Consider the following 12,032-nt stretch of genomic DNA (forward strand, 5'->3'; position numbering starts at 1 on the left):
TCCTGGGAGCCCAAGAGTGGGTGACATTCCAGATTTCCCCAGTTTGGAGAAAATATCACTTAACACCCTCCATATCCATCTGCTCTGAAGGCCCTGAACTCTAAGCAGCCCCCTAATCTAAAAAGGCTTTTCCTTTTTAGACACAAATATTCTTGACACATATACTTTTCATAATAAACTGTTGATCAATCTTATAAATCATTCTCTCTGTCTTTGGTTAGCAGGGACTGGTTCACCAGAGCCTGAGCACTTTTCAGTAATGAACTGAGCAGCCAGACTTCAAGGAGAGAGAAGAGATGACAGCCTGGGGACTCTGAGCTCTGTGTTCCCTCAGCATAACACCATGCTTTTCATGCATGGCCCTTCCTCTTTCTCCCTGTTTTTCTTACTTTGCCTTAGACTGGATGACTTTCTCTTTCAGCCCCAAATCATGCCCTAATGCCCCAATGTGTGAATAGAATCATATTTTCCTACTGACTGCTCTCATGCAGGTGCTATTTTTTTTTTTTTTTTGGAAGAGGAAGAAGAAGGAGAAGAAGGGAGAAAGGGAGAAGGGGAAAAAAAGAGGAATAGATGAAATCAAAAGGAAAGGAAGAAGGCAAACCCCTGGTGTGTTGAGGACAGAGCTTAAAGCCACGGTTTCTTTCAGTGTCTCCTCAAGGCTCTTTATTCATTCAAAAAATGTTTTTGCAACACCGAGTGACACACATTTCTAAGTTAATCCTTTGAGTAAAGTGTAATTTAATTAGTTGGGGGGAATGTGGGGTGTGTTTCAGTCACTCTCAGATATTTTGAATTTATTTTTCAAGTGAAAAATTAATATATGCCCGTTGTGAATAAGAAATCCAAATACCGAAGTGTATAAAGTAAAAAGGTAGCCCTCATCCTCATTCTCCTTCTCTCCTTAACTCTTTTTTTAAAAAGTATTGATTGATTGATTTGCCTGTGTTCCGTCTTAGTTGTGGTGCGTGGGCTTCTCTCTAGTTGTGGTGAATGGGCTCCAGAGCACATGGGCTCAGTAGTTGTGACATGAGGCTTAGTTGCCCCACGGCATGTGGGATCTTAGTTCCCTGACCGGGGATCGAACCTGCGTCCCCTGCATTGGAAGGCAGATTCTTAACCACTGGACCACGAAGGAAGTCCCTCTCCTTAACTCTTTTTTTTAAAAAAATATTTATTTATTTATTTATGGCTGTGTTGGGTCTTTGTTGCTGCTCACAGGCTTTACTCTAGTTGCAGTGAGCGGGGGCCACTCTTCATTGCAGTGCGCAGGCTTCTCACTGCGGTGGCTTCTCCTGTTGCAGAGCACGGGCTCTAGGAGCGCGGGCTTCAGTAGCTGTGGCTCGCGGGCGCTAGAGCACAGGCTCAGTAGTTGTGGCGCACAGGCTTAGTTTCACGGCAGTATGTGGGGTCTTCCCGGACCAGGGCTCGAACCCCTGTCCCCTGCATTAGCAGGTGGATGCTTAACCACTGCGCCACCAGGGAAGCCCCCTCTCCTTAACTCTTAAGACCAGTTTGGTGTGTATTGTTCCAGACCTTTGGGGGAGCACATGTAAACACACCCCAAAAACAGGATTGGGCAACATGTATTATCTTGTAACGTGACCTCTCCCAGTAGTGTTAGACTGGCTTGATTGCCAGGCCAAGGTGGCACAAAGGAGTCTGAGAAAATGCTGCGTGTAACTACAAGGTAATGTCTATCCCCATAGGCCTGAGCTCCGTGACTAAGTTGTATATGCTGTACATGTTGAACACTTATTAAATGGGAAACCTGCGGGTTTTTTTGTATTTGATTGTTCCCTCCTGGTGAGTGAGAATTGATTTTAAGATGTTGAAAGTCAGCTCTCTCTCAGTATAGCTCCATGGTTCATAACCTTTTCCTACCTCAGCACACATAACAAATGCTGTGTGCAGTTGATACACACATAACCCGAAGTGTCCTCTGTACTCAAAAAAGCACTCAGGAAAAGCATGTCAGAGTGCCAGGAAGTGAAAGGGATGCTGCCACAGGGATAACCTTATATCTTTAAAATTACTTTTATAAGGGACTTTGCTGGCAGTCCAGTGTTCGGGACTCTGCACTTCCACTGCAGGGGGTGTGGGTTAAATTTCTGGTCAGGGAACTAAGATCCCGAAGCTGCTCGGTTAAAAACAGAAACAGAAACAAAAACAACAACAAAAAACATTCAATTGAGCAACTGCTCTGTGCCAGGCACTGAACCAGGTGCTGAGGAAACAAAGGTGAACAAGACAATCTAGTACAGCATTCTTGAACTTTACTGAGAAGCAACTAGGAGCTTATTAAAATGCAGAGTCTGTTTCAGTAGGTGAGACCAAGGAATTTGCATTTTTTTTTTTTTTTTAACAGATACCCATGGTGATTTCCTCAAGAGTATGGGATGGTCTCATTTTATTTATTTATTTGGCTGCACTGGGTCTTAGTTGCCGCATGCGGGACCTTCGTTGAGGCACACGGGATCTTTAGTTGCCACATGTGCGAGCTAGTTCCCTGACCAGGGATCGAACCTGGGCCCCCTGCATTGGGAGCATGGAGTCTTAGTCACTGGACCACCAGGAAAGTCCCGGGATGGTCTCATCTTGAAAAACACTGGTCTCGACACAGAGAAGCCCCAAAATTACATTAGGGGTTCAAGATCAGGGACTATTTTTATCCTTGATATTTCCTGAAATAAGCAGCACATGCGTATTATCATGTGCTGAAGTTAGAGTGACCCTCTAACAATGACTCAGGAAGATTTAAATGCAGAAGAATGCAGACTTATATAAACGAGTTGTCTGTCAATATGTAGGAGTTTTCGGAAGATTCCAAATAATTAACATCCTCACTTGACAAATATTGAGTGCGTAGTTTGTCCCAGGTACTGGTGGGCATTCCCTTCTGTCTAAATCTCCTCCTATGCCTTATATTCTGCTACTTCTATTTCTCTGAACCATTATTCTATTTATTATTGCCCTTTCCTGTGTCTTCAAGCTCTCTTTTTCTGCTGGATCCTTCCTTTTAACACATCTCTTTTGTCTGAAAAGTAAAAATTCTTTGACCTTGTTTCTCCTCTAGTTATAATTATGTTCTATTTTCTTCCTCACAACCCCATCACTTAGGATGCTTTTGGCTGCAAGTGACAGAAAACTCAATACACATTGGCTTAAACCAAAGCATCTATTGGCTTATGTGACTGAAAAGTCCAGAAGCATGTCTGGCTTTAAGCAACACTTGATGCAGTAGCTCAAATGATGTCTGAAGGAGCCTAGTCCCTTTGTGTTCTTCGCTCTACTTTAATCCTTGGTGTCCCATCCCATTCACCCCTGGCAGTTTTAAGTTCTCTCCTCATGGTTGCAAAATAGCTCAAATCCTCCCACCACCTTACCCAGGGAAAGATAGAGGATCTCACTGAGGAACCTCCAGGGAAGAGAGAGGAAGCTGTTTCTTCCTAGAAGGCCACAGTACTCCTTGGCACTGACCGAATGAGTTGTCAATTTCTGAACCAATCCCTGGGAACAAGGGTTGGGCTGTGCTGATTGGATTGAGCCAGTTAGGGCAACCCTTGGAGCTGGATTTGGAGTTAATCCCACCCAAATCATGTGGCTGAGAATGGAGGAGGGGTGGTTTTCCAAACAATATTTGGGGACCCAGTACTGGAAGGAGAGGAAATGCTGCTTAGCAATCAATAACAGAGACTCACTATAGGAGCCATGCTTCTGAAAATATAGTCCATGGTCATAGTCGAATGCTCTCATCTTCCATCTATTCTTTTTTTAAAAAATAAATTTACAGGGATGACTATTTATTTATTTATATAGGCTGCACCGTGTGGCATGCAGGATCTTAGTTCCCCGACCAGGGATCAAACCCCTGCCCCCTTTGTTGGAAGCTCAGAGTCTTAACCACTGGACCACCAGGGAAGTCCCCTCTGTCTATTCTTTAGCCCTGATCCTGGGAAAAAAATTGCGCTTCATGCCCACATCATTAAATACTACCAAATCCATTGTTCCTTCTAGGTTCTTACCTTGTTTGACTTCTCTGTATCATTTGACACTATTGATGACTCCTCTCTTGACTCCCTTGGCTTATGTGATGCCTCTTTGTCTAGGTTCTACTCTTGCTTCTCTGACCACTCTTTCTCAGGCTTCGTCCCTTGAGTGTTGGTTTTCCATTTTAGGCCCTTTTCTCTTGTCGATCTGCAAACTCTGTTGTATCTGGCCCATTGCCCAGCATGATGTCTGGCACATATTAACACTCAAACAATATACTAAACAAATGAACAAATGAATGAATGGGTATTCACTTAGGCTTGAACTCCACTCTGCTAATATAATTCCCAACACTATATAATCAGCTGATTCTGCTCTCCAGGTCTCCATATATGTCAACAGGCTTACTGCACACCCCCTACCAGATGACCCACAAGTGCCTCGGATTAACGTGTGTAAACTACCCTCCTTATCCTTATCTTTAAACCTGTTCCTCCTCTTTTACTCACTCTACTAATTGATGGGGTCACTGTCCACCCAGTTATCCAAAACGGCTTCCTGGTATCTTTCCTCATACCTCCCTCAAACACTTCCTAAACCTTCTGACTCTACCTCCTTAGTACATCTCACTATCTTCTTCATCCACGCCCACTGCTACCACCCTGACTTACGTTACATTAGTCTCCTTACCTTTTCCTCAGCCTCTACACCATCATCCATCTCTTAAAGCCATTATGACTTGTTCTTAGAGAACATTTTTAAAAGTCATATCTTATTTGTATTTCTCCTTTCAATGAGCACCCCTTTGTCTACAGGATAGAGTTCAAACTCTTGGGCTTGGTGTGAAATATGATTTGTGATGCTGTCTGGCCCAGACCACTCTTCAAAAATGTTTTTCATACTATGAGTGGTGACCTGTTTGCAAGTCATGAAATCAATTTAGTGGGTCACATGTAACATTTAAAAAAGTGTAATATATAGAATTGAAACTATGAGAGTATATTACTTAGATTATTCAAGTATTATGTTTTGTTTATATATTACATAAGTGAGGATAGGATAGCTTTTGCTGCAGTAACAAATAACACCCAAATCTCTGTGGCTTAACACAGCAAAGCTTATTTTTCACTCATGCAAAGTCTACTGTGAATCTCAGAAATGCTCTAGGGCAGCTGTCCTCTTCTTGTTGGATTAGCAATTAAGGGTGGGGAATCCCCTGGCGGTCCAGTGGTTAGGACTCCGTGCTTCCACTGCAGGGGTCACAGGTTCGATCCCTGGTTGGGGAACTAAGATCCCACATGCTGCGCAGTGCAGTCAAAAAAACAAAACAAAAAAAGCAATGCAGGGTGTTTCAATTCTGTGGTACATCCAGCTCAGTACATGCTTTCACAATCACTGTGGTGGGGAAGAGAACATTGGATGGTCTTGAACCTGAAATGAAATGTTTTGGCCAGAAATTGGTAAGTGTCACTTCTGCTCATAATTCACTAGCCAGAAGTAGTCATATGACTGCCTAATAGCCAGGAGGCAGAGAAATATAATCCTCCAATATGCCCAGAGGGATAGAAGAACTGGATGTTTGTGGGCCCTGGAAAATTCCACCATATTAATATGTATGTATGTATTGGGTCATAATAAATTACATTTCTTACTGTGGGTCACAGTAAAAAAAATAATTGAGAAACTGCTCTATTGCTTCCTTTTCCCTCTGCCCTCACTATACCCTATGATCCAAAGGAGTGCATAGAGATATAGGACCTACATTCAGAGGCCAGTTCTACCACTTCCCTGCTTCTGTGAACTTGTTCAAGTCACCTAACCTCTCTGAGCTTCATTCACTTAAGAGGTATCAGAGGGAAATAACATTTGTCTTGTAAGATTGTGGTAAGATGTAAGAGACATGATATGGTAAATGTCTGGCCCTAGGCTTGACTCTGTGTGTGAATTTAGTCCCTGGAAATTGTCAGCATTCTGCCAAACAGAACTCCTTTTTTCAGATACATGATCTCTTTCATAACCCCGTGCATTTGGACATGCATGCTGCCTCACCTGGATTGCCTTTTCCCTTCTCATCTGTCTGTTAAGTGCTTTATCCTTTAGTACTCAGCTCAGTTTCCTCTAGGAACTACTCCATGACTCAGATGAGCAGATATGATACAGAGTAGTGGATAATGGGCATGTATCCTGGAGAGAACCAACAAACATAGTTTGAATCCCAGTTCCACCACTTCACCAGCTATGACAAGCCTGTGACTAGCAAGTTATTTAACATCTGTTAGATTCAGTTTTCTCGCCTGTGAAATAGGCATAATATTAGTACCTACTTCATAGGATGTTGTGAGAATTAAAAGAGAAATTGCCTCAAAAGTGTTAGGCTCGGTGCCTGGCCCATCACACCCTTCTTTGGGCCACCCTGTACCTAGTAACTCCCTCTACTATAATTCCTCTCACTCTGTGCTGCCATTTTTTATTTGACACCATGCCATGCACTAGACTGTGGACTTGTTGAGCACTGTCCCAGAGTTCAACAATAATAGATAGCTTTTGGGGCTTCCCTGGTGGCACAGTGGTTGAGAACTCGCCTGCCAATTCAGGGGACATGGTTTCGAGCCCTGGTCCGGGGGGATCCCACATGCCACGGAGCAACTAAGCCCGTGCGCCACAACTACTGAGCCTGCACTCTAGAGCCCGTGTGCCACAACTACTGAAGCCCGCGTGCCACAACTACTGAAACCCGTGCGCCTAGAGCCCGTGCCCTGCAACAAGAGAAGCCACCACAATGAGAAGCCTGCGCACCTCAACAAAGAGTAGCCCCCGGTCGCCGCAACTAGAGAAAGCCCGCGTGCAGCAATGAGGACCCAACACAGCCAAAAATAAGTAAATTTATTTAAAAAAGAAAAGCTTAAGTACTAAATCTTGAGGAAGCCCACATTTAGGGGATGGGGGAGAGAAGATGCAGAATAATGCCCGACTGGTTGAAACCACCCAAGCCAGTATTACCTGACTCTTCTGATGGTTTAATCTGTGACAAAATTTATACTTGAGTTATATATTTCCCATATGATGTTTAGTAATCTCTGGCTTTCACATGCTGACCCATTCAGGAGTAATTCAGGGTTCTTGCACCATTATTTAGGACCACACTGTCCCATATCGCAGCCACTAGCCACATGCGGCTATTTAAACTTAATTAAAATAAATAAAACTAAAAATTCAATTCCTCATTTCAAGTGTTTAACAGCCACATGTAGTTGAGGTCTACCATATTGGACAGCGTTGATAGGGGACATTTCCATCATCATAGAAAGTTCAGTGAGTTTAGGAAGTCCCTGCCTATTTGTCTGTCTTTCCTGTTGGGTCTACCTGGATGTGTTGTCATCGTTGTTTGCTGTTGGCCACACTCTTGTGCGAGATCTTAGTTTCCTGACGAAGGATGGAACCTGCGCCCCCTGCAATGGAAGCGTGGAGTCCTAACCACTGGATGGCCAGGGAAGTCCCTGGGGGTATGTGTGTGTGTTGGTTTTTTTTAAATCTTTATTGAGGTATAACTGATTTACAATGTTGTGTTAGTTTCAGGTGTACAGCAAAGTGAATCTGTTATACAGATACATATATCCACTCTTTTTAAGATTCTTTTCCTATATAGGCCATTCCAGAGTAATGAGTAGAGTTCCCTGTGCTACACAGTAGGTCCTTATTAGTTATCTGGATGTGTTATTTTTACTAAAAAAGAAACATGACCCAAAATTAGTCAAGCTGTACACTTACAGATAGTGGTACAAAGTGGGATATTATTTAGGATTAGAGTCACCTGTGGATGATAAACTCTAATTAGCAGTATTAATAGGAAAAAAAAAAGCTTACTTTTCATGTTAGAGCCCAGATATAGGCGATCCACGGCTGTTTTGGCTGCTCTGATTCACAAAGTCCTCAAGGTCCCAGGCTCCTTCTAGCTTTCTACTACTTCTGCAGGAGCTTGCCCTCATCCTCCTGGTCCAGGATGGGGTTCTGTCATGACAGGTTCTAAGCAGTAATATGAAAGCAAAGGGGAAGGATGGAGAGGACACCTGTCAACTTTTTTTTTTTTTTTTTTTTTTTGCGGTACGCGGGCCTCTCACTGTTGTGGCCTCTCCCGTAGCAGAGCACAGGCTCTGTACGTGCAGGCCCAGCGGCCATGGCTCACGGGCCTAGCCGCTCTGTGGCATGTGGGATCTTCCCGGACCGGGCCACGAACCCGCGTCCCCTGTATCGGCAGGCGGACTCTCAACCACTGCGCCACCAGGGAAGCCCCCACCTGTCAACTTTTTTAAGGAAAGCTCTTAGCCACTATCACATAACATTCCCACTTTCATTGGTAGCTGCAAATGGGAAATGTAAACTTTATTTATGGGCCCAGCTAAATATTCTATTACAATGAAACAAAGGAAGAACAAATATCAGGAAACAATGAGTAGTTTCCCTCTTAGGGCTCAACTCCAGAAAACAACTACCAGTTAGGAAATGTCAATCAGAAACTGAAGCTATTAAGTTTGTCCAAATCTTGCACCCTGGCAAGTGAAAAATAAATTTTCTCCTAGGTTTAAGCAAAAGCAATTCAGGTTGAGGAGATATGTAATGCTGTGGCAGACACGGTGGATCTTTCCCAAATCTAAGTCAGGAAGGGACAGTGATAGAGCCACCTGGATTGTGATTGTAATTGTAAAGGAGGATAAAATCACCTCGGTCTGAAGGGATTGTCGCTGCTCATATATTGATGGGGGGTGGATTGGGGTTTACCTACCTGGAGTCAACTAAGACAAGAGCCACAGAAAAAGAACATGTCTGTGTTTATATACTGATTAAAGTGGCGTCATAAAATGTCTGGTCTCAGAACAGCAGATAGAAATATCCCCAAAGGAAGAATAGACAATACCTGTTGTTTAAAGGACAGTTTGCTTGAGCATTGCCAGCTGTTTCTAATTATGTGACCCTCCTCACCCACTGGTCTGTGTCTGGCCTGGAGGGTGGGTTTCCCAACCAGGAGGGACTGTCCTGGGTAGGTGGTCTTGGGTCTCAAATCAGACCCATTTTCTGTTGTCAATTAATAAATGGACATTCTGGTTTGTCATTTCTCCTCCTATGAAGTTGCTTGTCATAAAGTAATCCTCTGAGTAAACAGATAAAATCGAGTTCCTGGATTAGCACAGCAGGGAACTAACCCTGGATCTGTAGGGTTACAGATGACCTCAAACTCCCACCAGGTAATCTCTTTTTCTGAAATCATTTATTTCCTTTGCCTCAAACTCTGAAAGGACTCCATCAAGAGGTGAAATTGCTGAATCATATTTGCTTCTTGCCCTATTACAATATTCTTTGCTCGACTGTGTCACTACAGCCCTTCTAAAATGTTTTCATGAAATTTGTCTTCTGTTTGGCCTCTTGAGGCAGTGCCCATTCTGTCTAAATTTGTGCAGGTTACTGTCATATATATTTTAACGTATATGACAAAAATCACTACCTTCAAGGGTTTTACTCTCTGTTGAAAAGCCTTGTATACGTAAAACAATGAGAAAGAAGTTTAGTCATGTTTGTAATCTAGTTTTCACTTGAACACAAGTAATTGCCAGTGTTACAGCATAAAGAATAAATATTATAGGATGTCAGAAGGAGAGCAATCATTTTGAGATGGAGGCATTAGGGCAAGTTTTTAAGGAGAACATGGAATTTAAGGTGTGTTCTTAATAGGTGGATTCTATGTATCAATTAAGACCTATTGGTTGCAAGTGATAGAAACCCAACTCAGATAAATTTAGGTAAAAAAATGTATTGGTGCTTAGAAGTCAAGGAAAAGACTAAACAACCATGCAGCTGGGCCTCTAGAACTAGCAATATACATGCTGACTGGATCTTCTTTTATCCTTTCATTTCTGTCTCTCTTAGCACCTTGATTTTATTTTCTCTTTCCATAAACCAATTTTCTTCACAATATCCCCAGGCTGCTCAGGAGCTCCACCGGAACCACCAGGGGTTAAAAGCTCTTTTTTTCCAGTTTTAGTTCAGAAAGTCCCTGGTAATAACCGATTGGCCCAGTAGTGAGCAGGTTTCTACCACTGGACCAGTCAGCTGAAGTCAGGGCGTGGGGATGGGGAAGTCATGTAGACACTTGAGACCAAACGCGTGGGATGTGGAAAAGAGGAATACTGAGCAGAGAAAACATTAACTCCATTATGAGGAGGAATGAGTGTGGTTTAGGCAGGTAACACCTGGGATGATGTTGGGCTGCACCCCACAAGCCCAGCTCCAAAGAGAAGAAAGAGCCTGGAAACAGTGACAGAGACATCAAGGGATTATTGGATAGGAGGTCTGAAGCAAAAGGTCCTGGAGTGACACCCCACCAAGGGCGGCAGACAGAACATAGCAACAATCTTTGATAGTTGCAGGGAGAAGGAGGCTACCATTGACGGGGGGGGGGGGGGGGGGGAGTTGACGTCAGGTGGGGTTCATCAGTTACCAGGGGCTAATTAACCCTATACTTAAGAGGATTGGATAGTCATGTGAGTGAAGCAGGGACTTGTGGCAGGGTCTGTGCAGAGAGCTTGAGTGTCCTGGCCATACAGATGAGAAATTGAGGATAAGTATGAGTAGTATAGATGGATTAGGAGATTATGGAGGGTTTAGAATTGATGCAGTGGCACGTCTGGAAGCCAAAGGAATTTTGTGTTTATCTCTGGGTGATTTTTAAATGAAAATAGACAAACTGTTGTGTCCAGAAGCAGATTGAATGTAAATTGCATAGGTCAGTAACTATTGGGGTTTCACTTGATTTGGAAAGGAGTGAAATATCAAAGATGGCAACAAAACAAAACAGAACAAACAAACAGGATTCAAGGTCAGTGAGAGGAGGTTTCAAGGAGAGAAGCCAAGGATAGCCAAGAATCTTCAGCTTAGAAGGATCTAGGCATTTACAGAAACAGGGAGGATGAGAAGAGGAGTTAATATGGGTAAATGTGATACGTTCTGTTTTAAACAAATCACATTTGAGATGCTAGTGGTATATCCCACAACTGAAGCTGCTATCAAGAAATTGGAAATATATGCTGGTGTTTAGGGGAAGAGATTATCTGATTGTCTGCAGATAACTCATATCTGAAACTAGAAAAGAGGAAGGCCATAGGCTGCTGGGCTTTGGAGACAAGCCGCATTTAAGGTTGTGGGAGGAGAAAGAAGAGTCAGTAAAGTAGGCAGCTAATAAAGGTTCAAGGAGGTAGGAGAACCAGGCAAGTATAGAGTCTAGTGAAGTCAAAGCAGAATTTAAAGAAGGAAGAGGTGATGGTGTGGAAAAGGGTGATGGAGGAAACGTGGAAAAGGCAATTGTATTTGGCGAGGTCTTGGAACCCTGGAGAACGGTGTTAAGTGCCAGCGGTTACAATTCATTCAAATTCATGCTGAGCACTTAATTCCTGCTAGCATTATGCTAGGTGCTGGGGACAGGAAGAAGAGCACCTTCTGGACCCAAGAAGCTCACAGCGTGGTGGAGGAAGTGAGAAGTGAATCAATAATTAAGTTACAATGTTGAAAGTGCTCAAACAGAGGTGTGCTCAAGATACAGTCGAAACCCTGAGGAGTGGGCGACCCCACGGGGCTGGATTGGGGAAGGGAGGGTAGGACGGTTTGCTGTCCAAGTTTGTGCTGGGTCTCCAGAGATTCCGCAGGGGCAATTCCAACAGAACCAGTCCTCTGAGGCCGTGTACAGCTCTTGGGCGGCTATGGTGGGATGGAGCACGAGTGGACCCTGGCTCCTTGGGGGCGAAGGATGTTAGCAATATCTGGGTCCTACTTGAAAGATACGGGATGGAGTTTGCAGTCTGAAGGCGGGATGCAGGAAGGAGAGGCGAACAGCTTCTCTAAATTCGCCCCACTTTCTCACACAGGGCAGAAGAGATAGGGGGAGTGGGGGTGGGGGAGACTTCTGGGAAGGTAGTCGACCAAAAACCTCAGTTCGCCGGGGTCCGGTAGCCTCATTGCTCTTCCCCGGCCTCTGCACCCGGCCGGAACTCATGTCA

The sequence above is a fragment of the Phocoena sinus genome, chromosome 2 (genome assembly GCF_008692025.1).
Source record: "Phocoena sinus isolate mPhoSin1 chromosome 2, mPhoSin1.pri, whole genome shotgun sequence".
NCBI lineage: Eukaryota > Metazoa > Chordata > Mammalia > Artiodactyla > Phocoenidae > Phocoena > Phocoena sinus.